This window comes from Ascidia mentula, chromosome 4 (assembly GCF_947561715.1).
Source record: "Ascidia mentula chromosome 4, kaAscMent1.1, whole genome shotgun sequence".
Lineage (NCBI taxonomy): Eukaryota > Metazoa > Chordata > Ascidiacea > Phlebobranchia > Ascidiidae > Ascidia > Ascidia mentula.
In genome coordinates this window covers 9,394,168-9,414,114 of record NC_138569.1, presented here as the reverse complement: position 1 = coordinate 9,414,114, position 19,947 = coordinate 9,394,168, and the positions used below count along the sequence as shown (strand labels likewise).

Sequence of the window (19,947 nt, the reverse complement as noted above, 5' to 3'; positions counted from 1 at the left end):
TTTATTGATATTGTGATTCTAGGTAGTTGTAAGTCTCTGTGGCGCAATGGATTAGCGCGCTGGACTTCTAATTTAGAGGTTCCGGGTTCGAGTCCCGGCAGGGATGGACTTATCTTTTTGCGGTGTCATTTGTGATCAAGTGCAAAGGAAAAACATTTTCGCACAGGCTCGAACGGGGACCCTTTCGCGTGTTAGGTGAACTTGACATCCACTAAATACGGAAACAAGTGCTTCACGCTTGAAGATTGTCATCAAATAATTTGACAAATCTTCTAATGAAAAATACGAAAACATTACTCTTTAGCAACCAATATTGAAATAGTTAAAAGTTTTTATGTAACATTGAATTGCCAAACTTGCATTAAACATCGAAATCGCCTAGAACGAGACAGTTTTGAAACAACAGCATCGGGCCGAGGTTTTGTGAGATGTTCAGCAGGTCAGAAAATAAATTAAAATATGAAGCATTGTCTCTGCCCAGGTTCGAACTCAGGACCTTTCGCGTGTGAGGCGAACGTGATAACCACTACACTACAGAAACATCTGTTTTTCCTTTCATAATGCTTGGAATCATTGACGATATAGATTTGCAAAACATATTTTTGTATAATGAATAAAACGAGGGCAAAATGTGGCAAGCGCTCCTTTCGACAAAAGACCAGGTTTTGTGAGATGTTCAGCAGGTCAGAAAATAAATTAAAATATGAAGCATTGTTTCTGCCCAGGTTCGAACTGAGGACATTTCGCGTGTGAGGCGAACGTGATAACCACTACACTACAGAAACAACTGTTCTAACGCTTGGGAGCATCAACGTAATATCTTAATGTCGTATAGAAGTTTTTTACAAAGATATTTTACACATAATCCAAAAAAAAAGAAGAATGTTTCCGCCCAGGCTCGAACTGGGGACCTTTCGCGTGTTAGGCGAACGTGATAACCACTACACTACGGAAACAAGCGCATGTTTGAGAGGATTGCAATCAGTATCAATGTCTCCATTTTATGTGAGTTGCTTCAAGCGATTCCGACATGAAATCGGTGGTTGTCCTTGTATTGAGAAAACAAGACTTGTATTTGAACAGAAAAAAAGTATATGCGATACTATACAAAACGACTTTGTAAAGCAGAAAATATTGCACGATTTTATAAGATAACAAATCTAGAAAGATAAAGTGAAGGATTGTTTCTGCCCAGGATCGAACTGGGGACCTTTCGCGTGTAAAGCGAACGTGATAACCACTACACTACAGAAACATCTGTTTTTCCTTTCATAATGCTTGGAATCATTGACGATATAGATTTGCAAAACATATTTTTGTATAATGAATAAAACGAGGGCAAAATGTGGCAAGCGCTCCTTTCGACAAAAGACCTGTACCAGGTTGTGGCATGTAAATAGTATCCTAAGGAGAAGTGGTTGTTATTTTATTGATATTGTGATTCTAGGTAGTTGTAAGTCTCTGTGGCGCAATGGATTAGCGCGCTGGACTTCTAATCCAGAGGTTCCGGGTTCGAGTCCCGGCAGGGATGGATTTATCTTTTTGCGGTGTCATTTCTGATCAAGTGCAAAGGAAAAACATTTTCGCACAGGCTCGAACTGGGACCCTTTCGCGTGTTAGGTGAACTTGACATCCACTAAATACGGAAACAAGTGCTTCACGCTTGAAGATTGTCATCAAATAATTTGACAAGTCCAATGAAAAATACGAAAACATTCCTCTTTAGCAACCAATATTGAAATAGTTAAAAGTTTTTATGTAACATTGAATTGCCAAACTTGCATTAAACATCGAAATCGCCTAGAACGAGACAGTTTTGAAACAACAGCATCCGGCCGAGGTTTTGTGAGATGTTCAGCAGGTCAGAAAATAAATCAAAATATGAAGCATTGTTTCTGCCCAGGTTCGAACTGAGGACCTTTCGCGTGTGAGGCGAACGTGATAACCACTACACTACAGAAACAACTGTTCTCACGCTTGGGAGCATCAACGTAATATCTTAATGTCGTAAAGAAGTTTTTTACAAAGATATTTTACACATAATCCAAAAAAAAAGAAGAATGTTTCCGCCCAGGCTCGAACTGGGGAACTTTCGCGTGTTAGGCGAACGTGATAACCACTACACTACGGAAACAAGCGCATGTTTGAGAGGATTGCAATCAGCATCAATGTCTCCATTTTCTGTGAGTTGCTGCAAGCGATTCCGACATGAAATCGGTTGTTGTCCTTGTGTTGAGAAAACAAGACTTGTATTTGAACAGAAAAAAGTATATGCGATACTATACAAAGACGACTTTGTAAAGCAGAAGATATTGCACGATTTTAAAAGATAACAAATCTAGAAAGATAAAGTTAAGGATTGTTTCTGCCCAGGATCGAACTGGGGACCTTTCGCGTGTAAAGCGAACGTGATAACCACTACACTACAGAAACATCTGTTTTTCCTTTCATAATGCTTGGAATCATTGACGATATAGATTTGCAAAACATATTTTTGTATAATGAATAAAACGAGGGCAAAATGTGGCAAGCGCTCCTTTCGACAAAAGACCTGTACCAGGTTGTGGCATGTAAATAGTATCCTAAGGAGAAGTGGTTGTTATTTTATTGATATTGTGATTCTAGGTAGTTGTAAGTCTCTGTGGCGCAATGGATTAGCGCGCTGGACTTCTAATCCAGAGGTTCCGGGTTCGAGTCCCGGCAGGGATGGACTTATCTTTTTGCGGTGTCATTTGTGATAAAGTGCAAAGGAAAAACATTTTCGCACAGGCTCGAACTGGGACCCTTTCGCGTGTTAGGTGAACTTGACATCCACTAAATACGGAAACAAGTGCTTCACGCTTGAAGATTGTCATCAAATAATTTGACAAGTCTAATGAAAAATACGAAAACATTCCTCTTTAGCAACCAATATTGAAATAGTTAAAAGTTTTTATGTAACATTGAATTGCCAAACTTGCATTAAACATCGAAATCGCCTAGAACGAGACAGTTTTGAAACAACAGCATCGGGGCGAGGTTTTGTGAGATGTTCAGCAGGTCAGAAAATAAATTAAAATATGAAGCGTTGTTTCTGCCCAGGTTCGAACTGAGGACCTTTCGCGTGTGAGGCGAACGTGATAACCACTACACTACAGAAACAACTGTTCTCACGCTTGGGAGCATCAACGTAATATCTTAATGTCGTATAGAGGTTTTTTACAAAGATATTTTACACATAATCCAAAAAAATAAGAATGTTTCCGCCCAGGCTCGAACTGGGGACCTTTCGCGTGTTAGGCGAACGTGATAACCACTACACTACGGAAACAAGCGCATGTTTGAGAGGATTGCAATCAGCATCAATGTCTCCATTTTATGTGAGTTGCTGCAAGCGATTCCGACATGAAATCGGTTGTTGTCCTTGTGTTGAGAAAACAAGACTTGTATTTGAACAGAAAAAAGTATATGCGATACTATACAAAAACGACTTTGTAAAGCAGAAGATATTGCACGATTTCAAAAGATAACAAATCTAGAAAGATAAAGTTAAGGATTGTTTCTGCCCAGGATCGAACTGGGGACCTTTCGCGTGTAAAGCGAACGTGATAACCACTACACTACAGAAACATCTGTTTTTCCTTTCATAATGCTTGGAATCATTGACGATATAGATTTGCAAAACATATTTTTGTATAATGAATAAAACGAGGGCAAAATGTGGCAAGCGCTCCTTTCGACAAAAGACCTGTACCAGGTTGTGGCATGTAAATAGTATCCTAAGGAGAAGTGGTTGTTATTTTATTGATATTGTGATTCTAGGTAGTTGTAAGTCTCTGTGGCGCAATGGATTAGCGCGCTGGACTTCTAACCCAGAGGTTCCGGGTTCGAGTCCCGGCAGGGATGGACTTATCTTTTTGCGGTGTCATTTGTGATCAAGTGCAAAGGAAAAACATTTTCGCACAGGCTCGAACTGGGACCCTTTCGCGTGTTAGGTGAACTTGACATCCACTATATACGGAAACAAGTGCTTCACGCTTGAAGATTGTCATCAAATAATTTGACAAGTCTACTGAAAAATACGAAAACATTCCTCTTTAGCAACCAATATTGAAATAGTTAAAAGTTTTTATGTAACATTGAATTGCCAAACTTGCATTAAACATCGAAATCGCCTAGAACGAGACAGTTTTGAAACAACAGCATCAGGCCGAGGTTTTGTGAGATGTTCAGCAGGTCAGAAAATAAATTAAAATATGAAGCATTGTTTCTGCCCAGGTTCGAACTGAGGACCTTTCGCCTGTGAGGCGGACATGATAACCACTACACTACAGAAACAACTGTTCTCACGCTTGGGAGCATCAACGTAATATCTTAATGTCGTATAGAAGTTTTTTACAAAGATATTTACACATAATCCAAAAAAAAGAAGAATGTTTCCGCCCAGGCTCGAACTAGGGATCTTTCGCGTGTTAGGCGAACGTGATAACCACTACACTACGGAAACAAGCGCATGTTTGCGAGGATTGCAATCAGTATCAATGTCTCCATTTTATGTGAGTTGCTACAAGCGATTCCGACATGAAGTCGGTTGTTGTCCTTGTATTGAGAAAACAAGACTTGTATTTGAACAGAAAAAAAGTATATGCGATACTATACAAAACGACTTTGTAAAGCAGAAGATATTGCACGATTTTAAAAGATAACAAATCTAGAAAGATAAAGTTAAGGATTGTTTCTGCCCAGGATCGAACTGGGGACCTTTCGCGTGTAAAGCGAGCGTGATAACCACTACACTACAGAAACATCTGTTTTTCCTTTCATATTGCTTGGAATCATTGACGATATAGATTTGCAAAACATATTTTTGTATAATGAATAAAACGAGGGCAAAATGTGGGAAGCGCTCCTTTCGACAAAAGACCTGTACCAGGTTGTGGCATGTAAATAGTATCCTAAGGAGAAGTGGTTGTTATTTTATTGATATTGTGATTCTAGGTAGTTGTAAGTCTCTGTGGCGCAATGGATTAGCGCGCTGGACTTCTAATCCAGAGGTTCCGGGTTCGAGTCCCGGCAGGGATGGACTTATCTTTTTGCGGTGTCATTTGTGATCAAGTGCAAAGGAAAAACATTTTCGCACAGGCTCGAACTGGGACCCTTTCGCGTGTTAGGTGAACTTGACATCCACTAAATACGGAAACAAGTGCTTCACGCTTGAAGATTGTCATCAAATAATTTGACAAGTCTAATGAAAAATACGAAAACATTCTCTTTAGCAACCAATATTGAAATAGTTAAAAGTTTTTATGTAACATTGAATTGCCAAACTTGCATTAAACATCGAAATCGCCTAGAACGAGACGGTTTAAGACAACAGCATCGGGCCGAGGTTTTGTGAGATGTTCAGCATGTCAGAAAATAAATTAAAATATGAAGCATTGTTTCTGCCCAGGTTCGAACTGAGGACCTTTCGCGTGTGAGGCGAAAGTAATAACCACTACACTACAGAAACAACAGTTCTAACGCTTGGGAGCATTTTTACGGTGTCATTTGTGATGAAGTGCAAAGGAAAAACATTTTCGCACAGGCTCGAACTGGGACCCTTTCGCGTGTTAGGTGAACTTGACATCCACTAAATACGGAAACAAGTGCTTCACGCTTGAAGATTGTCATCAAATAATTTGACAAGTCTAATGAAAAATACGAAAACATTCTCTTTAGCAACCAATATTGAAATAGTTAAAAGTTTTTATGTAACATTGAATTGCCAAACTTGCATTAAACATCGAAATCGCCTAGAACGAGACAGTTTAAGACAATAGCATCGGGCCGAGGTTTTGTGAGATGTTCAGCATGTCAGAAAATAAATTAAAATATGAAGCATTGTTTCTGCCCAGGTTCGAACTGAGGACCTTTCGCGTGTGAGGCGAACGTGATAACCACTACATTACAGAAACAAATGTTCCAACGCTTGGGAGCATCAACGTAATATCTTAATGTCGTATAGAAGTTTTTCACAAAGATATTTTACACATAATCCAAAAAAAAAGAAAAATGTTTCCGCCCAGGCTCGAACTGGGGACCTTTCGCGTGTTAGGCGAACGTGATAACCACTACACTACGGAAACAAGGGCATGTTTGAGAGGATTGCAATCAATATCAATGTCTCCATTTTATGTCAGTTGCTACAAGCGATTCCGACATGAAATCGGTTGTTGTCCTTGTATTGAGAAAACAAGAGTTGTATTTGAACAGAAAAAAGTATATGCGATACTATACAAAACGACTTTGTAAAGCAGAAGATATTGCACGATTTTGAAAGATAACAAATCTAGAAAGATAAAGTTAAGGATTGTTTCTGCCCAGGTTCGAACTGAGGACCTTTCGCGTGTGAGGCGAACGTGATAACCACTACACTACAGAAACAACTGTTCTAACGCTGGGAGCATCAACGTAATATCTTAATGTCGTATAGAAGTTTTTTACAAAGATATTTTACACATAATCGAAAAAAAAAGAAGAATGTTTCCGCCCAGGCTCGAACTGGGGACCTTTCGCGTGTTAGGCGAACGTGATAACCACTACACTACGGAAACTAGCGCATGTTTGAGAGGATTGCAATCAGTATCAATGTCTCCATTTTATGTGAGTTGTTACAAGAGATTCCGACATGAAATCGGTGGTTGTCCTTGTATTGAGAAAACAAGACTTGTATTTGAACAGAAGAAAAGTATATGCGACACTATACAAAACGACTTTGTAAATCAGAAGATATTGCACGATTGTAAAAGATAACAAATCAAGAAAGATAAAGTTAAGGATTGTTTCTGCCCAGGATCGAACTGGGGACCTTTCGCGTGTAAAGCGGACGTGATAACCACTACACTACAGAAACACCTGTATTTCCTTTCATAATGCTTGGAATCATTGACGATATAGATTTGCAAAACATATTTTTGTATAATGATTAAAACGAAGGCAAAATGTGGCAAGCGCTCCTTTCGACAAAAGACCTGTACCAGGTTGTGGCATGTAAATAGTATCCTAAGGAGAAGTGGTTGTTATTTTATTGATATTGTGATTCTAGGCAGTTGTGAATGTCTGTGGCGCAATGGATTAGCGCGCTGGACTTCTAATCCAGAGGTTCCGGGTTCGAGTCCCGGCAGGGATGGACTTATCTTTTTGCGGTGTCATTTGTGATCAAGTGCAAAGGAAAAACATTTTCGCACAGGCTCGAACTGGGACCCTTTCGCGTGTTAGGTGAACTTGACATCCACTAAATACGGAAACAAATGCTTCACGCTTGAAGATTGTCATCAAATAATTTGACAAGTCTAATGAAAAATACGAAAACATTCTCTTTAGCAACCAATATTGAAATAGTTAAAAGTTTTTATGTAACATTGAATTGCCAAACTTGCATTAAACATCGAAATCGCCTAGAACGAGACAGTTTAAGACAATAGCATCGGGCCGAGGTTTTGTGAGATGTTCAGCATGTCAGAAAATAAATCAAAATATGAAGCATTGTTTCTGCCCAGGTTCGAACTGAGGACCTTTCGCGTGTAAGGCGAACGTGATAACCACTACATTACAGAAACATATGTTCCAACGCTTGGGAGCATCAACGTAATATCTTAATGTCGTATAGAAGTTTTTTACAAAGATATTTTACACATAATCCAAAAAAAAAGAAAAATGTTTCCGCCCAGGGTCGAACTGGGGACCTTTCGCGTGTTAGGCGAACGTGATAACCACTACACTACGGAAACAAGGGCATGTTTGAGAGGATTGCAATTAATATCAATGTCTCCATTTTTTGTCAGTTGCTACAAGCGATTCCGAAATGAAATCGGTTGTTGTCCTTGTATTGAGAAAACAAGACTTGTATTTGAACAGAAAAAAAGTATATGCGATACTATACAAAACGACTTTGTAAAGCAGAAGATATTGCACGATTTTAAAAGATAACAAATCTAGAAAGATAAAGTTAAGGATTGTTTCTGCCCAGGTTCGAACTGAGGACCTTTCGCGTGTGAGGCGAACGTGATAACCACTACACTACAGAAACAACTGTTCTAACGCTGGGAGCATCAACGTAATATCTTAATGTCGTATAGAAGTTTTTCACAAAGATATTTTACACATAATCGAAAAAAAAAAGAAAAATGTTTCCGCCCAGGCTCGAACTGGGGACCTTTCGCGTGTTAGGCGAACGTGATAACCACTAAACTACGGAAACAAGGGCATGTTTGAGAGGATTGCAATTAATATCAATGTCTCCATTTTATGTCAGTTGCTACAAGCGATTCCGACATGAAATCGGTTGTTGTCCTTGTATTGAGAAAACAAGACTTGTATTTGAACAGAAAAAAGTATATGCGATACTATACAAAACGACTTTGTAAAGCAGAAGATATTGCACGATTTTAAAAGATAACAAATCCAGAAAGATAAAGTTAAGGATTGTTTCTGCCCAGGTTCGAACTGAGGACCTTTCGCGTGTAAGGCGAACGTGATAACCACTACATTACAGAAACAAATGTTCCAACGCTTGGGAGCATCAATGAAAAATACGAAAACATTCTCTTTAGCAACCAATATTGAAATAGTTAAAAGTTTTTATGTAACATTGAATTGCCAAACTTGCATTAAACATCGAAATCGCCTAGAACGAGACAGTTTAAGACAATAGCATCGGGCCGAGGTTTTGTGAGATGTTCAGCATGTCAGAAAATAAATCAAAATATGAAGCATTGTTTCTGCCCAGGTTCGGACTGAGGACCTTTCGCGTGTAAGGCGAACGTGATAACCACTACATTACAGAAACAAATGTTCCAACGCTTGGGAGCATCAACGTAATATCTTAATGTCGTATAGAAGTTTTTTACAAAGATGTTTTACACATAATCCAAAAAAAAAGAAAAATGTTTCCGCCCAGGCTCGAACTGGGGACCTTTCGCGTGTTAGGCGAACGTGATAACCACTACACTACGGAAACAAGGGCATGTTTGAGAGGATTGCAATTAATATCAATGTCACCATTTTATGTCAGTTGCTACAAGCGATTCCGACATGAAATCGGTTGTTGTCCTTGTATTGAGAAAACAAGACTTGTATTTGAACAGAAAAAAGTATATGCGATACTATACAAAACGACTTTGTAAAGCAGAAGATATTGCACGATTTCAAAAGATAACAAATCTAGAAAGATAAAGTTAAGGATTGTTTCTGCCCAGGTTCGAACTGAGGACCTTTCGCGTGTGAGGCGAACGTGATAACCACTACACTACAGAAACAACTGTTCTAACGCTGGGAGCATCAACGTAATATCTTAATGTCGTATAGAAGTTTTTTACAAAGATATTTTACACATAATCGAAAAAAAAAAGAAGAATGTTTCCGCCTAGGCTCGAACTGGGGACCTTTCGCGTGTTAGGCGAACGTGATAACCACTACACTACGGAAACAAGGGCATGTTTGAGAGGATTGCAATTAATATCAATGTCTCCATTTTATGTCAGTTGTTACAAGAGATTCCGACATGAAATCGGTGGTTGTCCTTGTATTGAGAAAACAAGACTTGTATTTGAACATAAAAAAAGTATATGCGACACTATACAAAACGACTTTGTAAATCAGAAGATATTGCACGATTTTAAAAGATAACAAATCTAGAAAGATAAAGTTAAGGATTGTTTCTGCCCAGGATCGAACTGGGGACCTTTCGCGTGTAAAGCGAACGTGATAACCACTACACTACAGAAACACCTGTATTTCCTTTCATAATGCTTGGAATCATTGACGATATAGATTTGCAAAACATATTTTTGTATAATGATTAATACGAAGGCAAAATGTGGCAAGCGCTCCTTTCGACAAAAGACCTGTACCAGGTTGTGGCATGTAAATAGTATCCTAAGGAGAAGTGGTTGTTATTTTATTGATATTGTGATTCTAGGTAGTTGTAAGTCTCTGTGGCGCAATGGATTAGCGCGCTGGACTTCTAATCCAGAGGTTCCGGGTTCGAGTCCCGGCAGGGATGGACTTATCTTTTTGCGGTGTCATTTGTGATCAAGTGCAAAGGAAAAACATTTTCGCACAGGCTCGAACTGGGACCCTTTCGCGTGTTAGGTGAACTTGACATCCACTAAATACGGAAACAAGTGCTTCACGCATGAAGATTGTCATGAAATAATTTGACAAATCTAATGAAAAATACGAAAACATTCCTCTTTAGCAACCAATATTGAAATAGTTAAAAGTTTTTATGTAACATTGAATTGCCAAACTTGCATTAAACATCGAAATCGCCCAGAACGAGACAGTTTAAAACAACAGCATCGGGCCGAGGTTTTGTGAGATGTTCAGCAGGTCAGAAAATAAATTAAAATATGAAGCATTGTTTCTGCCCAGGTTCGAACTGAGGACCTTTCGCGTGTGAGGCGAACGTGATAACCACTACACTACAGAAACAACTGTTCTAACGCTTGGGAGCATCATCGTAATATCTTAATGTCGTATAGAAGTTTTTTACAAAGATATTTTACACATAATCCAAAGAAAAAGAAGAATGTTTCCGCCCAGGCTCGAACTGGGGACCTTTCGCGTGTTAGGCGAACGTAATAACCACTACACTACGGAAACAAGCGCACGTTTGAGAGGATTGCAATCAGTATCAATGTCTCCATTTTATGTGAGTTGCTACAAGCGATTCCGACATGAAATCGGTTGTTGTCCTTGTATTGAGAAAACAAGACTTGTATTTGAACAGAAAAAAAGTATATGCGATACTATAAAAAACGACTTTGTAAAGCAGAAGATATTGCACGATTTTAAAAGATAACAAATCTAGAAAGATAAAGTTAAGGATTGTTTCTGCCCAGGATCGAACTGGGGACCTTTCGCGTGTAAAGCGAACGTGATAACCACTACACTACAGAAACCTATGTTTTTCCTTTCATAATGCTTGGAATCATTGACGATAAAGTTTTGCAAAACATATTTTTGTATAATGAATAAAACGAGGGCAAAATGTGGCAAGCGTTCCTTTCGACAAAAGACCTGTACCAGGTTGTGGCATGTAAATAGTATCCTAAGGAGAAGTGGTTGTTATTTTATTGATATTGTGATTCTAGGTAGTTGTAAGTCTCTGTGGCGCAATGGATTAGCGCGCTGGACTTCTAATCCAGAGGTTCCGGGTTCGAGTCCCGGCAGGGATGGGCTTATCTTTTTGCGGTGTCATTTGTGATCAAGTGCAAAGGAAAAACATTTTCGCACAGGCTCGAACTGGGACCCTTTCGCGTGTTAGGTGAACTTGACATCCACTAAATACGGAAACAAGTGCTTCACGCTTGAAGATTGTCATCAAATAATTTGACAAGTCTAATGAAAAATACGAAAACATTCCTCTTTAGCAACCAATATTGAAATAGTTAAAAGTTTTTATGTAACATTGAATTGCCAAACTTGCACTAAACATCGAAATCGCCCAGAACGAGACAGTTTAAAACAACAGCATCGGGCCGAGGTTTTGTGAGATGTTCAGCAGGTCAGAAAATAAATCAAAATATGAAGCATTGTTTCTGCCCAGGTTCGAACTGAGGACCTTTCGCGTGTGAGGCGAACGTGATAACCACTACACTACAGAAACAACTGTTCTAACGCTTGGGAGCATCATCGTAATATCTTAATGTCGTATAGAAGATTTTACAAAGATATTTTACACATAATCCAAAAAAAAAGAAGAATGTTTCCGCCCAGGCTCGAACTGGGGACCTTTCGCGTGTTAGGCGAACGTAATAACCACTACACTACGGAAACAAGCGCACGTTTGAGAGGATTGCAATCAGTATCAATGTCTCCATTTTATGTGAGTTGCTACAAGCGATTCCGACATGAAATCGGTTGTTGTCCTTGTATTGAGAAAACAAGACTTGTATTTGAACAGAAAAAAAGTATATGCGATACTATACAAAACGACTTTGTAAAGCAGAAGATATTGCACGATTTTAAAAGATAACAAATCTAGAAAGATAAAGTTAAGGATTGTTTCTGCCCAGGATCGAACTGGGGACCTTTCGCGTGTAAAGCGAACGTGATAACCACTACACTACAGAAACCTATGTTTTTCCTTTCATAATGCTTGGAATCATTGACGATAAAGTTTTGCAAAACATATTTTTGTATAATGAATAAAACGAGGGCAAAATGTGGCAAGCGTTCCTTTCGACAAAAGACCTGTACCAGGTTGTGGCATGTAAATAGTATCCTAAGGAGAAGTGGTTGTTATTTTATTGATATTGTGATTCTAGGTAGTTGTAAGTCTCTGTGGCGCAATGGATTAGCGCGCTGGACTTCTAATCCAGAGGTTCCGGGTTCGAGTCCCGGCAGGGATGGGCTTATCTTTTTGCGGTGTCATTTGTGATCAAGTGCAAAGGAAAAACATTTTCGCACAGGCTCGAACTGGGACCCTTTCGCGTGTTAGGTGAACTTGACATCCACTAAATACGGAAACAAGTGCTTCACGCTTGAAGATTGTCATCAAATAATTTGACAAGTCTAATGAAAAATACGAAAACATTCCTCTTTAGCAACCAATATTGAAATAGTTAAAAGTTTTTATGTAACATTGAATTGCCAAACTTGCATTAAACATCGAAATCGCCTAGAACGAGACAGTTTAAAACAACAGCATCGGGCCGAGGTTTTGTGAGATGTTCAGCAGGTCAGAAAATAAATTAAAATATGAAGCATTGTTTCTGCCCAGGTTCGAACTGAGGACCTTTCGCGTGTGAGGCGAACGTGATAACCACTACACTACAGAAACAACTGTTCTAACGCTTGGGAGCATCATCGTAATATCTTAATGTCGTATAGAAGTTTTTTACAAAGATATTTTACACATAATCCAAAAAAAAAGAAGAATGTTTCCGCCCAGGCTCGAACTGGGGACCTTTCGCGTGTTAGGCGAACGTGATAACCACTACACTACAGAAACCTATGTTTTTCCTTTCATAATGCTTGGAATCATTGACGATAAAGTTTTGCAAAACATATTTTTGTATAATGAATAAAACGAGGGCAAAATGTGGCAAGCGTTCCTTTCGACAAAAGACCTGTACCAGGTTGTGGCATGTAAATAGTATCCTAAGGAGAAGTGGTTGTTATTTTATTGATATGGTGATTCTAGGTAGTTGTAAGTCTCTGTGGCGCAATGGATTAGCGCGCTGGACTTCTAATCCAGAGGTTCCGGGTTCGAGTCCCGGCAGGGATGGGCTTATCTTTTTGCGGTGTCATTTGTGATCAAGTGCAAAGGAAAAACATTTTCGCACAGGCTCGAACTGGGACCCTTTCGCGTGTTAGGTGAACTTGACATCCACTAAATACGGAAACAAGTGCTTCACGCATGAAGATTGTCATGAAATAATTTGACAAATCTAATGAAAAATACGAAAACATTCCTCTTTAGCAACCAATATTGAAATAGTTAAAAGTTTTTATGTAACATTGAATTGCCAAACTTGCATTAAACATCGAAATCGCCCAGAACGAGACAGTTTAAAACAACAGCATCGGGCCGAGGTTTTGTGAGATGTTCAGCAGGTCAGAAAATAAATTAAAATATGAAGCATTGTTTCTGCCCAGGTTCGAACTGAGGACCTTTCGCGTATGAGGCGAACGTGATAACCACTACACTACAGAAACAACTGTTCTAACGCTTGGGAGCATCATCGTAATATCTTAATGTCGTATAGAAGTTTTTTACAAAGATATTTTACACATAATCCAAAAAAAAGAAGAATGTTTCCGCCCAGGCTCGAACTGGGGACCTTTCGCGTGTTAGGCGAACGTGATAACCACTACACTACGGAAACAAGCGCAAGTTTGAGAGGATTGCTATCAGTATCAATGTCTCCATTTTATGTGAGTTGCTACAAGCGATTCCGACATGAAATCGGTTGTTGTCCTTGTATTGAGAAAACAAGACTTGTATTTGAACAGAAAAAAAGTATATGCGATACTATACAAAACGACTTTGTAAAGCAGAAGATATTGCACGATTTTAAAAGATAACAAATCTAGAAAGATAAAGTTAAGGATTGTTTCTGCCCAGGTTCGAACTGAGGACCTGTCGCGTGTGAGGCGAACGTGATAACCACTACACTACAGAAACAACTGTTCGAACGCTGGGAGCATCAACGTAATATCTTAATGTCGTATAGAAGTTTTTTACAAAGATATTTTACACATAATCGAAAAAAAAAAGAAGAATGTTTCCGCCCAGGCTCGAACTGGGGACCTTTCGCGTGTTAGGCGAACGTGATAACCACTACACTGCGGAAACAAGCGCATGTTTGAGAGGATTGCAATCAGTATCAATGTCCCCATTTTATGTGAGTTGTAACAAGAGATTCCGACATGAAATCGGTTGTTGCCCTTGTATTGAGAAAACAAGACTTGTATTTGAACAGAAAAAAAGTATATGCGATACTATACAAAACGACTTTGTACAGCAGAAGATATTGCACGATTTTAAAAGATAACAAATCTAGAAAGATAAAGTTAAGGATTGTTTCTGCCCAGGATCGAACTGGGGACCTTTCGCGTGTAAAGCGAACGTGATAACCACTACACTACAGAAACATCTGTTTTTCCTTTCATAATGCTTGGAATCATTGACGATATAGATTTGCAAAACATATTTTTGCATAATGAATAAAACGAGGGCAAAATGTGGCAAGCGCTCCTTTCGACAAAAGACCTGTACCAGGTTGTGGCATGTAAATAGTATCCTAAGGAGAAGTGGTTGTTATTTTATTGATATTGTGATTCTAGGTAGTTGTAAGTCTCTGTGGCGCAATGGATTAGCGCGCTGGACTTCTAATCCAGAGGTTCCGGGTTCGAGTCCCGGCAGGGATGGACTTATCTTTTTGCGGTGTCATTTGTGATCAAGTGCAAAGGAAAAACATTTTCGCACAGGCTCGAACTGGGACCCTTTCGCGTGTTAGGTGAACTTGACATCCACTAAATACGGAAACAAGTGCTTCACGCATGAAGATTGTCATCAAATAATTTGACAAATCTAATGAAAAATACGAAAACATTCCTCTTTAGCAACCAATATTGAAATAGTTAAAATTTTTTATGTAACATTGAATTGCCAAACTTGCATTAAACATCGAAATCGCCTAGAACGAGACAGTTTAAAACAACAGCATCGGGCCGAGGTTTTGTGAGATGTTCAGCAGGTCAGAAAATAAATTAGAATATGAAGCTTTGTTTCTGCCCAGGTTCGAACTGAGGACCTTTCGCGTGTGAGGCGAACGTGATAACCACTACACTACAGAAACAACTGTTCTAACGCTTGGGAGCATCATCGTAATATCTTAATGTCGTATAGAAGTTTTTTACAAAGATATTTTACACATAATCCAAAAAAAAGAAGAATGTTTCCGCCCAGGCTCGAACTGGGGACGTTTCGCGTGTTAGGGGAACGTGATAACCACTACACTACGGAAACAAGCGCAAGTTTGAGAGGATTGCTATCAGTATCAATGTCTCCATTTTATGTGAGTTGCTACAAGCGATTCCGACATGAAATCGGTTGTTGTCCTTGTATTGAGAAAACAAGACTTGTATTTGAACAGAAAAAAAGTATATGCGATACTATACAAAACGACTTTGTAAAGCAGAAGATATTGCACGATTTTAAAAGATAACAAATCTAGAAAGATAAAGTTAAGGATTGTTTCTGCCCAGGTTCGAACTGAGGACCTGTCGCGTGTGAGGCGAACGTGATAACCACTACACTACAGAAACAACTGTTCGAACGCTGGGAGCATCAACGTAATATCTTAATGTCGTATAGAAGTTTTTTACAAAGATATTTTACACATAATCGAAAAAAAAAAGAAGAATGTTTCCGCCCAGGCTCGAACTGCGGACCTTTCGCGTGTTAGGCGAACGTGATAACCACTACACTGCAGAAACAAGCGCATGTTTGAGAGGATTGCAATCAGTATCAATGTCCCCATTTTATGTGAGTTGTAACAAGAGATTCCGACATGAAATCGGTTGTTGCCCTTGTATTGAGAAAACAAGACTTGTATTTGAACAGAAAAAAAGTATATGCGATACTATACAAAACGACTTTGTACAGCAGAAGATATTGCACGATTTTAAAAGATAACAAATCTAGAAAGATAAAGTTAAGGATTGTTTCTGCTCAGGATCGAACTGGGGACCTTTCGCGTGTAAAGCGAACGTGATAACCACTACACTACAGAAACATCTGTTTTTCCTTTCATAATGCTTGGAATCATTGACGATATAGATTTGCAAAACATATTTTTGTATAATGAATAAAACGAGGGCAAAATGTGGCAAGCGTTCCTTTCGACAAAAGACCTGTACCAGGTTGTGGCATGTAAATAGTATCCTAAGGAGAAGTGGTTGTTATTTTATTGATATTGTGATTCTAGGTAGTTGTAAGTCTCTGTGGCGCAATGGATTAGCGCGCTGGACTTCTAATCCCGAGGTTCCGGGTTCGAGTCCCGGCAGGGATGGGCTTATCTTTTTGCGGTGTCATTTGTGATCAAGTGCAAAGGAAAAACATTTTCGCACAGGCTCGAACTGGGAACCTTTCGCGTGTTAGGTGAACTTGACATCCACTAAATACGGAAACAAGTGCTTCACGCTTGAAGATTGTCATCAAATAATTTGACAAGTCTAATGAAAAATACGAAAACATTCCTCTTTAGCAACCAATATTGAAATAGTTAAAAGTTTTTATGTAACATTGAATTGCCAAACTTGCATTAAACATCGAAATCGCCTAGAACGAGACAGTTTAAAACAACAGCATCGGGCCGAGGTTTTGTGAGATGTTCAGCAGGTCAGAAAATAAATTAAAATATGAAGCATTGTTTCTGCCCAGGTTCGAACTGAGGACCTTTCGCGTGTGAGGCGAACGTGATAACCACTACACTACAGAAACAACTGTTCTAATGCTTGGGAGCATCATCGTAATATCTTAATGTCGTATAGAAGTTTTTTACAAAGATATTTTACACATAATCCAAAAAAAAAGAAGAATGTTTCCGCCCAGGCTCGAACTGGGGACCTTTCGCGTGTTAGGCGAACGAGATAACCACTACACTACGGAAACAAGCGCATGTTTGAGAGGATTGCAATCAGTATCAATGTCTCCATTTTATGTGAGTTGCTACAAGCGATTCCGACATGAAATCGGTTGTTGTCCTTGTATTGAGAAAACAAGACTTGTATTTGAACAGAAAAAAAGTATATGCGATACTATACAAAACGACTTTGTAAAGCAGAAGATATTGCACGATTTTAAAAGATAACAAATCTAGAAAGATAAAGTTAAGGATTGTTTCTGCCCAGGATCGAACTGGGGACCTTTCGCGTGTAAAGCGAACGTGATAACCACTACACTACAGAAACATCTGTTTTTCCTTTCATAATGCTTGGAATCATTGACGATATAGATTTGCAAAACATATTTTTGTATAATGAATAAAACGAGGGCAAAATGTGGCAAGCGCTCCTTTCGACAAAAGACCTGTACCAGGTTGTGGCATGTAAATTGTATCCTAAGGAGAAGTGGTTATTATTTTATTGATATTGTGATTCTAGGTAGTTGTAAGTCTCTGTGGCGCAATGGATTAGCGCGCTGGACTTCTAATCCAGAGGTTCCGGGTTCGAGTCCCGGCAGGGATGGACTTATCTTTTTGCTGTGTCATTTGTGATCAAGTGCAAAGGAAAAACATTTTCGCACAGGCTCGAACTGGGACCCTTTCGCGTGTTAGGTGAACTTGACATCCACTAAATACGGAAACAAGTGCTTCACGCATGAAGATTGTTATCAAATAATTTGACAAATCTAATGAAAAATACGAAAACATTCCTCTTTAGCAACCAATATTGAAATAGTTAAAAGTTTTTATGTAACATTGAATTGCCAAACTTGCATTAAACATCGAAATCGCCCAGAACGAGACAGTTTAAAACAACAGCTTCGGGCCGAGGTTTTGTGAGATGTTCAGCAGGTCAGAAAATAAATTAAAATATGAAGCATTGTTTCTGCCCAGGTTCGAACTGAGGACCTTTCGCGTGTGAGGCGAACGTGATAACCACTACACTACAGAAACAACTGTTCTAACGCTTGGGAGCATCATCGTAATATCTTAATGTCGTATAGAAGTTTTTTACAAAGATATTTTACACATAATCCAAAAAAAAAGAAGAATGTTTCCGCCCAGGCTCGAACTGGGGACCTTTCGCGTGTTAGGCGAACGTGGTAACCACTACACTACGGAAACAAGCGCATGTTTGAGAGGATTGCAATCAGTATCAATGTCTCCATTTTATGTGAGTTGCTACAAGCGATTCCGACATGAAATCGGTTGTTGTCCTTGTATTGAGAAAACAAGACTTGTATTTGAACAGAAAAAAAGTATATGCGATACTATACAAAACGACTTTGTAAATCAGAAGATATTACACGATTTTAAAAGATAACAAATCTAGAAAGATAAAGTTAAGGATTGTTTCTGCCCAGGATCGAACTGGGGACCTTTCGCGTGTAAAGCGAACGTGATAACCACTACACTACAGAAACATCTGTTTTTCCTTTCATAATGCTTGGAATCATTGACGATATAGATTTGCAAAACATATTTTTGTATAATGAATAAAACGAGGGCAAAATGTGGCAAGCGTTCCTTTCGACAAAAGACCTGTACCAGGTTGTGGCATGTAAATAGTATCCTAAGGAGAAGTGGTTGTTATTTTATTGATATTGTGATTCTCGTTAGTTGCAAGTCTCTGTGGCGCAATGGATTAGCGCGCTGGACTTCTAATCCAGAGGTTCCGGGTTCGAGTCCCGGCAGGGATGGGCTTATCTTTTTGCGGTGTCATTTGTGATCAAGTGCAAAGGAAAAACATTTTCGCACAGGCTCGAACTGGGACCCTTTCGCGTGTTAGGTGAACTTGACATCCACTAAATACGGAAACAAGTGCTTCACGCTTGAAGATTGTCATCAAATAATTTGACAAGTCTAATGAAAAATACGAAAACATTCCTCTTTAGCAACCAATATTGAAATAGTTAAAAGTTTTTATGTAACATTGAATTGCCAAACTTGCATTAAACATCGAAATCGCCTAGAACGAGACAGTTTAAAACAACAGCATCGGGCCGAGGTTTTGTGAGATGTTCAGCAGGTCAGAAAATAAATTAAAATATGAAGCATTGTTTCTGCCCAGGTTCGAACTGAGGACCTGTCGCGTGTGAGGCGAACGTGATAACCACTACACTACAGAAACAACTGTTCTAACGCTTGGGAGCATCATCGTAATATCTTAATGTCGTATAGAAGTTTTTTACAAAGATATTTTACACGTAATCCAAAAAAAAAGAAGAATGTTTCCGCCCAGGCTCGAACTGGGGACCTTTCGCGTGTTAGGCGAACGTGATAACCACTACACTACGGAAACAAGCGCATGTTTGAGAGGATTGCAATCAGTATCAATGTCTCCATTTTATGTGAGTTGCTACAAGCGATTCCGACATGAAATCGGTTGTTGTCCTTGTATTGAGAAAACAAGACTTGTATTTGAACAGAAAAAAAGTATATGCGATACTATACAAAACGACTTTGTAAAGCAGAAGATATTGCACGATTTTAAAAGATAACAAATCTAGAAAGATAAAGTTAAGGATTGTTTCTGCCCAGGATCGAACTGGGGACCTTTCGCGTGTAAAGCGAACGTGATAACCACTACACTACAGAAACAAATGTTTTTCCTTTCATAATGCTTGGAATCATTGACGATAAAGATTTGCAAAACATATTTGTGTATAATGAATAAAACGAGGGCAAAATGTGGCAAGCGTTCCTTTCGACAAAAGACCTGTTCCAGGTTGTGGCATGTAAATAG

General features: G+C 39.0%; 70 non-coding genes across 70 annotated transcripts; 14 read left to right on the top strand and 56 right to left on the bottom strand.

Annotated features, from left to right (window-relative positions):
* Window positions 1–32: 32 nt before the first annotated feature.
* Window positions 33–106, top strand: Trnar-ucu (transfer RNA arginine (anticodon UCU)). Its single transcript has one exon. It is a non-coding gene; the product is annotated as a tRNA-Arg (tRNA).
* Window positions 107–468: 362 nt separating this feature from the next.
* Window positions 469–541, bottom strand: Trnav-cac (transfer RNA valine (anticodon CAC)). The gene has a single exon. It is a non-coding gene; the product is annotated as a tRNA-Val (tRNA).
* A 171-nt stretch (window positions 542–712) lies between these two features.
* Window positions 713–785, bottom strand: Trnav-cac (transfer RNA valine (anticodon CAC)). The gene has a single exon. It is a non-coding gene; the product is annotated as a tRNA-Val (tRNA).
* A 98-nt stretch (window positions 786–883) lies between these two features.
* Window positions 884–956, bottom strand: Trnav-aac (transfer RNA valine (anticodon AAC)). Its single transcript has one exon. It is a non-coding gene; the product is annotated as a tRNA-Val (tRNA).
* A 226-nt stretch (window positions 957–1,182) lies between these two features.
* Window positions 1,183–1,255, bottom strand: Trnav-uac (transfer RNA valine (anticodon UAC)). The gene has a single exon. It is a non-coding gene; the product is annotated as a tRNA-Val (tRNA).
* A 202-nt stretch (window positions 1,256–1,457) lies between these two features.
* On the top strand, window positions 1,458–1,531 carry Trnar-ucu (transfer RNA arginine (anticodon UCU)). The gene has a single exon. It is a non-coding gene; the product is annotated as a tRNA-Arg (tRNA).
* A 359-nt stretch (window positions 1,532–1,890) lies between these two features.
* On the bottom strand, window positions 1,891–1,963 carry Trnav-cac (transfer RNA valine (anticodon CAC)). The gene has a single exon. It is a non-coding gene; the product is annotated as a tRNA-Val (tRNA).
* A 98-nt stretch (window positions 1,964–2,061) lies between these two features.
* Trnav-aac (transfer RNA valine (anticodon AAC)) lies at window positions 2,062–2,134 on the bottom strand. The gene has a single exon. It is a non-coding gene; the product is annotated as a tRNA-Val (tRNA).
* Window positions 2,135–2,360: 226 nt separating this feature from the next.
* On the bottom strand, window positions 2,361–2,433 carry Trnav-uac (transfer RNA valine (anticodon UAC)). Its single transcript has one exon. It is a non-coding gene; the product is annotated as a tRNA-Val (tRNA).
* A 202-nt stretch (window positions 2,434–2,635) lies between these two features.
* Trnar-ucu (transfer RNA arginine (anticodon UCU)) lies at window positions 2,636–2,709 on the top strand. The gene has a single exon. It is a non-coding gene; the product is annotated as a tRNA-Arg (tRNA).
* A 359-nt stretch (window positions 2,710–3,068) lies between these two features.
* On the bottom strand, window positions 3,069–3,141 carry Trnav-cac (transfer RNA valine (anticodon CAC)). Its single transcript has one exon. It is a non-coding gene; the product is annotated as a tRNA-Val (tRNA).
* Window positions 3,142–3,237: 96 nt separating this feature from the next.
* Trnav-aac (transfer RNA valine (anticodon AAC)) lies at window positions 3,238–3,310 on the bottom strand. Its single transcript has one exon. It is a non-coding gene; the product is annotated as a tRNA-Val (tRNA).
* A 226-nt stretch (window positions 3,311–3,536) lies between these two features.
* Window positions 3,537–3,609, bottom strand: Trnav-uac (transfer RNA valine (anticodon UAC)). The gene has a single exon. It is a non-coding gene; the product is annotated as a tRNA-Val (tRNA).
* Window positions 3,610–3,811: 202 nt separating this feature from the next.
* Window positions 3,812–3,885, top strand: Trnar-ucu (transfer RNA arginine (anticodon UCU)). Its single transcript has one exon. It is a non-coding gene; the product is annotated as a tRNA-Arg (tRNA).
* A 359-nt stretch (window positions 3,886–4,244) lies between these two features.
* On the bottom strand, window positions 4,245–4,317 carry Trnav-cac (transfer RNA valine (anticodon CAC)). Its single transcript has one exon. It is a non-coding gene; the product is annotated as a tRNA-Val (tRNA).
* A 96-nt stretch (window positions 4,318–4,413) lies between these two features.
* On the bottom strand, window positions 4,414–4,486 carry Trnav-aac (transfer RNA valine (anticodon AAC)). Its single transcript has one exon. It is a non-coding gene; the product is annotated as a tRNA-Val (tRNA).
* Window positions 4,487–4,712: 226 nt separating this feature from the next.
* Window positions 4,713–4,785, bottom strand: Trnav-uac (transfer RNA valine (anticodon UAC)). The gene has a single exon. It is a non-coding gene; the product is annotated as a tRNA-Val (tRNA).
* A 202-nt stretch (window positions 4,786–4,987) lies between these two features.
* Trnar-ucu (transfer RNA arginine (anticodon UCU)) lies at window positions 4,988–5,061 on the top strand. The gene has a single exon. It is a non-coding gene; the product is annotated as a tRNA-Arg (tRNA).
* A 357-nt stretch (window positions 5,062–5,418) lies between these two features.
* On the bottom strand, window positions 5,419–5,491 carry Trnav-cac (transfer RNA valine (anticodon CAC)). Its single transcript has one exon. It is a non-coding gene; the product is annotated as a tRNA-Val (tRNA).
* A 372-nt stretch (window positions 5,492–5,863) lies between these two features.
* Trnav-cac (transfer RNA valine (anticodon CAC)) lies at window positions 5,864–5,936 on the bottom strand. Its single transcript has one exon. It is a non-coding gene; the product is annotated as a tRNA-Val (tRNA).
* A 98-nt stretch (window positions 5,937–6,034) lies between these two features.
* Trnav-aac (transfer RNA valine (anticodon AAC)) lies at window positions 6,035–6,107 on the bottom strand. Its single transcript has one exon. It is a non-coding gene; the product is annotated as a tRNA-Val (tRNA).
* Window positions 6,108–6,332: 225 nt separating this feature from the next.
* Trnav-cac (transfer RNA valine (anticodon CAC)) lies at window positions 6,333–6,405 on the bottom strand. Its single transcript has one exon. It is a non-coding gene; the product is annotated as a tRNA-Val (tRNA).
* Window positions 6,406–6,502: 97 nt separating this feature from the next.
* Window positions 6,503–6,575, bottom strand: Trnav-aac (transfer RNA valine (anticodon AAC)). Its single transcript has one exon. It is a non-coding gene; the product is annotated as a tRNA-Val (tRNA).
* A 226-nt stretch (window positions 6,576–6,801) lies between these two features.
* Window positions 6,802–6,874, bottom strand: Trnav-uac (transfer RNA valine (anticodon UAC)). Its single transcript has one exon. It is a non-coding gene; the product is annotated as a tRNA-Val (tRNA).
* Window positions 6,875–7,076: 202 nt separating this feature from the next.
* On the top strand, window positions 7,077–7,150 carry Trnar-ucu (transfer RNA arginine (anticodon UCU)). The gene has a single exon. It is a non-coding gene; the product is annotated as a tRNA-Arg (tRNA).
* Window positions 7,151–7,507: 357 nt separating this feature from the next.
* On the bottom strand, window positions 7,508–7,580 carry Trnav-uac (transfer RNA valine (anticodon UAC)). The gene has a single exon. It is a non-coding gene; the product is annotated as a tRNA-Val (tRNA).
* A 98-nt stretch (window positions 7,581–7,678) lies between these two features.
* Trnav-aac (transfer RNA valine (anticodon AAC)) lies at window positions 7,679–7,751 on the bottom strand. Its single transcript has one exon. It is a non-coding gene; the product is annotated as a tRNA-Val (tRNA).
* A 226-nt stretch (window positions 7,752–7,977) lies between these two features.
* On the bottom strand, window positions 7,978–8,050 carry Trnav-cac (transfer RNA valine (anticodon CAC)). Its single transcript has one exon. It is a non-coding gene; the product is annotated as a tRNA-Val (tRNA).
* Window positions 8,051–8,148: 98 nt separating this feature from the next.
* Trnav-aac (transfer RNA valine (anticodon AAC)) lies at window positions 8,149–8,221 on the bottom strand. The gene has a single exon. It is a non-coding gene; the product is annotated as a tRNA-Val (tRNA).
* Window positions 8,222–8,446: 225 nt separating this feature from the next.
* Trnav-uac (transfer RNA valine (anticodon UAC)) lies at window positions 8,447–8,519 on the bottom strand. Its single transcript has one exon. It is a non-coding gene; the product is annotated as a tRNA-Val (tRNA).
* A 217-nt stretch (window positions 8,520–8,736) lies between these two features.
* On the bottom strand, window positions 8,737–8,809 carry Trnav-uac (transfer RNA valine (anticodon UAC)). Its single transcript has one exon. It is a non-coding gene; the product is annotated as a tRNA-Val (tRNA).
* Window positions 8,810–8,907: 98 nt separating this feature from the next.
* Trnav-aac (transfer RNA valine (anticodon AAC)) lies at window positions 8,908–8,980 on the bottom strand. The gene has a single exon. It is a non-coding gene; the product is annotated as a tRNA-Val (tRNA).
* A 225-nt stretch (window positions 8,981–9,205) lies between these two features.
* Window positions 9,206–9,278, bottom strand: Trnav-cac (transfer RNA valine (anticodon CAC)). The gene has a single exon. It is a non-coding gene; the product is annotated as a tRNA-Val (tRNA).
* Window positions 9,279–9,376: 98 nt separating this feature from the next.
* Window positions 9,377–9,449, bottom strand: Trnav-aac (transfer RNA valine (anticodon AAC)). The gene has a single exon. It is a non-coding gene; the product is annotated as a tRNA-Val (tRNA).
* Window positions 9,450–9,675: 226 nt separating this feature from the next.
* Trnav-uac (transfer RNA valine (anticodon UAC)) lies at window positions 9,676–9,748 on the bottom strand. Its single transcript has one exon. It is a non-coding gene; the product is annotated as a tRNA-Val (tRNA).
* A 202-nt stretch (window positions 9,749–9,950) lies between these two features.
* Trnar-ucu (transfer RNA arginine (anticodon UCU)) lies at window positions 9,951–10,024 on the top strand. Its single transcript has one exon. It is a non-coding gene; the product is annotated as a tRNA-Arg (tRNA).
* Window positions 10,025–10,382: 358 nt separating this feature from the next.
* Trnav-cac (transfer RNA valine (anticodon CAC)) lies at window positions 10,383–10,455 on the bottom strand. The gene has a single exon. It is a non-coding gene; the product is annotated as a tRNA-Val (tRNA).
* Window positions 10,456–10,553: 98 nt separating this feature from the next.
* Window positions 10,554–10,626, bottom strand: Trnav-aac (transfer RNA valine (anticodon AAC)). Its single transcript has one exon. It is a non-coding gene; the product is annotated as a tRNA-Val (tRNA).
* Window positions 10,627–10,852: 226 nt separating this feature from the next.
* Window positions 10,853–10,925, bottom strand: Trnav-uac (transfer RNA valine (anticodon UAC)). Its single transcript has one exon. It is a non-coding gene; the product is annotated as a tRNA-Val (tRNA).
* A 202-nt stretch (window positions 10,926–11,127) lies between these two features.
* Window positions 11,128–11,201, top strand: Trnar-ucu (transfer RNA arginine (anticodon UCU)). Its single transcript has one exon. It is a non-coding gene; the product is annotated as a tRNA-Arg (tRNA).
* A 358-nt stretch (window positions 11,202–11,559) lies between these two features.
* Window positions 11,560–11,632, bottom strand: Trnav-cac (transfer RNA valine (anticodon CAC)). Its single transcript has one exon. It is a non-coding gene; the product is annotated as a tRNA-Val (tRNA).
* A 97-nt stretch (window positions 11,633–11,729) lies between these two features.
* Trnav-aac (transfer RNA valine (anticodon AAC)) lies at window positions 11,730–11,802 on the bottom strand. Its single transcript has one exon. It is a non-coding gene; the product is annotated as a tRNA-Val (tRNA).
* A 226-nt stretch (window positions 11,803–12,028) lies between these two features.
* Trnav-uac (transfer RNA valine (anticodon UAC)) lies at window positions 12,029–12,101 on the bottom strand. Its single transcript has one exon. It is a non-coding gene; the product is annotated as a tRNA-Val (tRNA).
* A 202-nt stretch (window positions 12,102–12,303) lies between these two features.
* Window positions 12,304–12,377, top strand: Trnar-ucu (transfer RNA arginine (anticodon UCU)). The gene has a single exon. It is a non-coding gene; the product is annotated as a tRNA-Arg (tRNA).
* Window positions 12,378–12,735: 358 nt separating this feature from the next.
* Window positions 12,736–12,808, bottom strand: Trnav-cac (transfer RNA valine (anticodon CAC)). The gene has a single exon. It is a non-coding gene; the product is annotated as a tRNA-Val (tRNA).
* A 98-nt stretch (window positions 12,809–12,906) lies between these two features.
* Window positions 12,907–12,979, bottom strand: Trnav-aac (transfer RNA valine (anticodon AAC)). Its single transcript has one exon. It is a non-coding gene; the product is annotated as a tRNA-Val (tRNA).
* Window positions 12,980–13,181: 202 nt separating this feature from the next.
* Trnar-ucu (transfer RNA arginine (anticodon UCU)) lies at window positions 13,182–13,255 on the top strand. Its single transcript has one exon. It is a non-coding gene; the product is annotated as a tRNA-Arg (tRNA).
* Window positions 13,256–13,613: 358 nt separating this feature from the next.
* Trnam-cau (transfer RNA methionine (anticodon CAU)) lies at window positions 13,614–13,686 on the bottom strand. Its single transcript has one exon. It is a non-coding gene; the product is annotated as a tRNA-Met (tRNA).
* A 97-nt stretch (window positions 13,687–13,783) lies between these two features.
* Trnav-aac (transfer RNA valine (anticodon AAC)) lies at window positions 13,784–13,856 on the bottom strand. Its single transcript has one exon. It is a non-coding gene; the product is annotated as a tRNA-Val (tRNA).
* A 226-nt stretch (window positions 13,857–14,082) lies between these two features.
* On the bottom strand, window positions 14,083–14,155 carry Trnav-cac (transfer RNA valine (anticodon CAC)). The gene has a single exon. It is a non-coding gene; the product is annotated as a tRNA-Val (tRNA).
* A 98-nt stretch (window positions 14,156–14,253) lies between these two features.
* Trnav-aac (transfer RNA valine (anticodon AAC)) lies at window positions 14,254–14,326 on the bottom strand. The gene has a single exon. It is a non-coding gene; the product is annotated as a tRNA-Val (tRNA).
* A 226-nt stretch (window positions 14,327–14,552) lies between these two features.
* Trnav-uac (transfer RNA valine (anticodon UAC)) lies at window positions 14,553–14,625 on the bottom strand. Its single transcript has one exon. It is a non-coding gene; the product is annotated as a tRNA-Val (tRNA).
* A 202-nt stretch (window positions 14,626–14,827) lies between these two features.
* Trnar-ucu (transfer RNA arginine (anticodon UCU)) lies at window positions 14,828–14,901 on the top strand. The gene has a single exon. It is a non-coding gene; the product is annotated as a tRNA-Arg (tRNA).
* A 358-nt stretch (window positions 14,902–15,259) lies between these two features.
* Window positions 15,260–15,332, bottom strand: Trnav-cac (transfer RNA valine (anticodon CAC)). Its single transcript has one exon. It is a non-coding gene; the product is annotated as a tRNA-Val (tRNA).
* Window positions 15,333–15,429: 97 nt separating this feature from the next.
* Trnav-aac (transfer RNA valine (anticodon AAC)) lies at window positions 15,430–15,502 on the bottom strand. The gene has a single exon. It is a non-coding gene; the product is annotated as a tRNA-Val (tRNA).
* A 226-nt stretch (window positions 15,503–15,728) lies between these two features.
* Trnav-cac (transfer RNA valine (anticodon CAC)) lies at window positions 15,729–15,801 on the bottom strand. Its single transcript has one exon. It is a non-coding gene; the product is annotated as a tRNA-Val (tRNA).
* A 98-nt stretch (window positions 15,802–15,899) lies between these two features.
* Window positions 15,900–15,972, bottom strand: Trnav-aac (transfer RNA valine (anticodon AAC)). Its single transcript has one exon. It is a non-coding gene; the product is annotated as a tRNA-Val (tRNA).
* Window positions 15,973–16,198: 226 nt separating this feature from the next.
* Window positions 16,199–16,271, bottom strand: Trnav-uac (transfer RNA valine (anticodon UAC)). The gene has a single exon. It is a non-coding gene; the product is annotated as a tRNA-Val (tRNA).
* Window positions 16,272–16,473: 202 nt separating this feature from the next.
* Window positions 16,474–16,547, top strand: Trnar-ucu (transfer RNA arginine (anticodon UCU)). The gene has a single exon. It is a non-coding gene; the product is annotated as a tRNA-Arg (tRNA).
* A 358-nt stretch (window positions 16,548–16,905) lies between these two features.
* On the bottom strand, window positions 16,906–16,978 carry Trnav-cac (transfer RNA valine (anticodon CAC)). The gene has a single exon. It is a non-coding gene; the product is annotated as a tRNA-Val (tRNA).
* Window positions 16,979–17,076: 98 nt separating this feature from the next.
* Trnav-aac (transfer RNA valine (anticodon AAC)) lies at window positions 17,077–17,149 on the bottom strand. Its single transcript has one exon. It is a non-coding gene; the product is annotated as a tRNA-Val (tRNA).
* Window positions 17,150–17,375: 226 nt separating this feature from the next.
* On the bottom strand, window positions 17,376–17,448 carry Trnav-uac (transfer RNA valine (anticodon UAC)). Its single transcript has one exon. It is a non-coding gene; the product is annotated as a tRNA-Val (tRNA).
* A 202-nt stretch (window positions 17,449–17,650) lies between these two features.
* Window positions 17,651–17,724, top strand: Trnar-ucu (transfer RNA arginine (anticodon UCU)). Its single transcript has one exon. It is a non-coding gene; the product is annotated as a tRNA-Arg (tRNA).
* Window positions 17,725–18,082: 358 nt separating this feature from the next.
* Trnav-cac (transfer RNA valine (anticodon CAC)) lies at window positions 18,083–18,155 on the bottom strand. The gene has a single exon. It is a non-coding gene; the product is annotated as a tRNA-Val (tRNA).
* A 98-nt stretch (window positions 18,156–18,253) lies between these two features.
* On the bottom strand, window positions 18,254–18,326 carry Trnav-aac (transfer RNA valine (anticodon AAC)). Its single transcript has one exon. It is a non-coding gene; the product is annotated as a tRNA-Val (tRNA).
* Window positions 18,327–18,552: 226 nt separating this feature from the next.
* On the bottom strand, window positions 18,553–18,625 carry Trnav-uac (transfer RNA valine (anticodon UAC)). Its single transcript has one exon. It is a non-coding gene; the product is annotated as a tRNA-Val (tRNA).
* Window positions 18,626–18,827: 202 nt separating this feature from the next.
* Trnar-ucu (transfer RNA arginine (anticodon UCU)) lies at window positions 18,828–18,901 on the top strand. The gene has a single exon. It is a non-coding gene; the product is annotated as a tRNA-Arg (tRNA).
* A 358-nt stretch (window positions 18,902–19,259) lies between these two features.
* Trnav-cac (transfer RNA valine (anticodon CAC)) lies at window positions 19,260–19,332 on the bottom strand. The gene has a single exon. It is a non-coding gene; the product is annotated as a tRNA-Val (tRNA).
* Window positions 19,333–19,430: 98 nt separating this feature from the next.
* Window positions 19,431–19,503, bottom strand: Trnav-aac (transfer RNA valine (anticodon AAC)). Its single transcript has one exon. It is a non-coding gene; the product is annotated as a tRNA-Val (tRNA).
* A 226-nt stretch (window positions 19,504–19,729) lies between these two features.
* On the bottom strand, window positions 19,730–19,802 carry Trnav-uac (transfer RNA valine (anticodon UAC)). Its single transcript has one exon. It is a non-coding gene; the product is annotated as a tRNA-Val (tRNA).
* Between the last annotated feature and the right edge of the window lie 145 nt (window positions 19,803–19,947).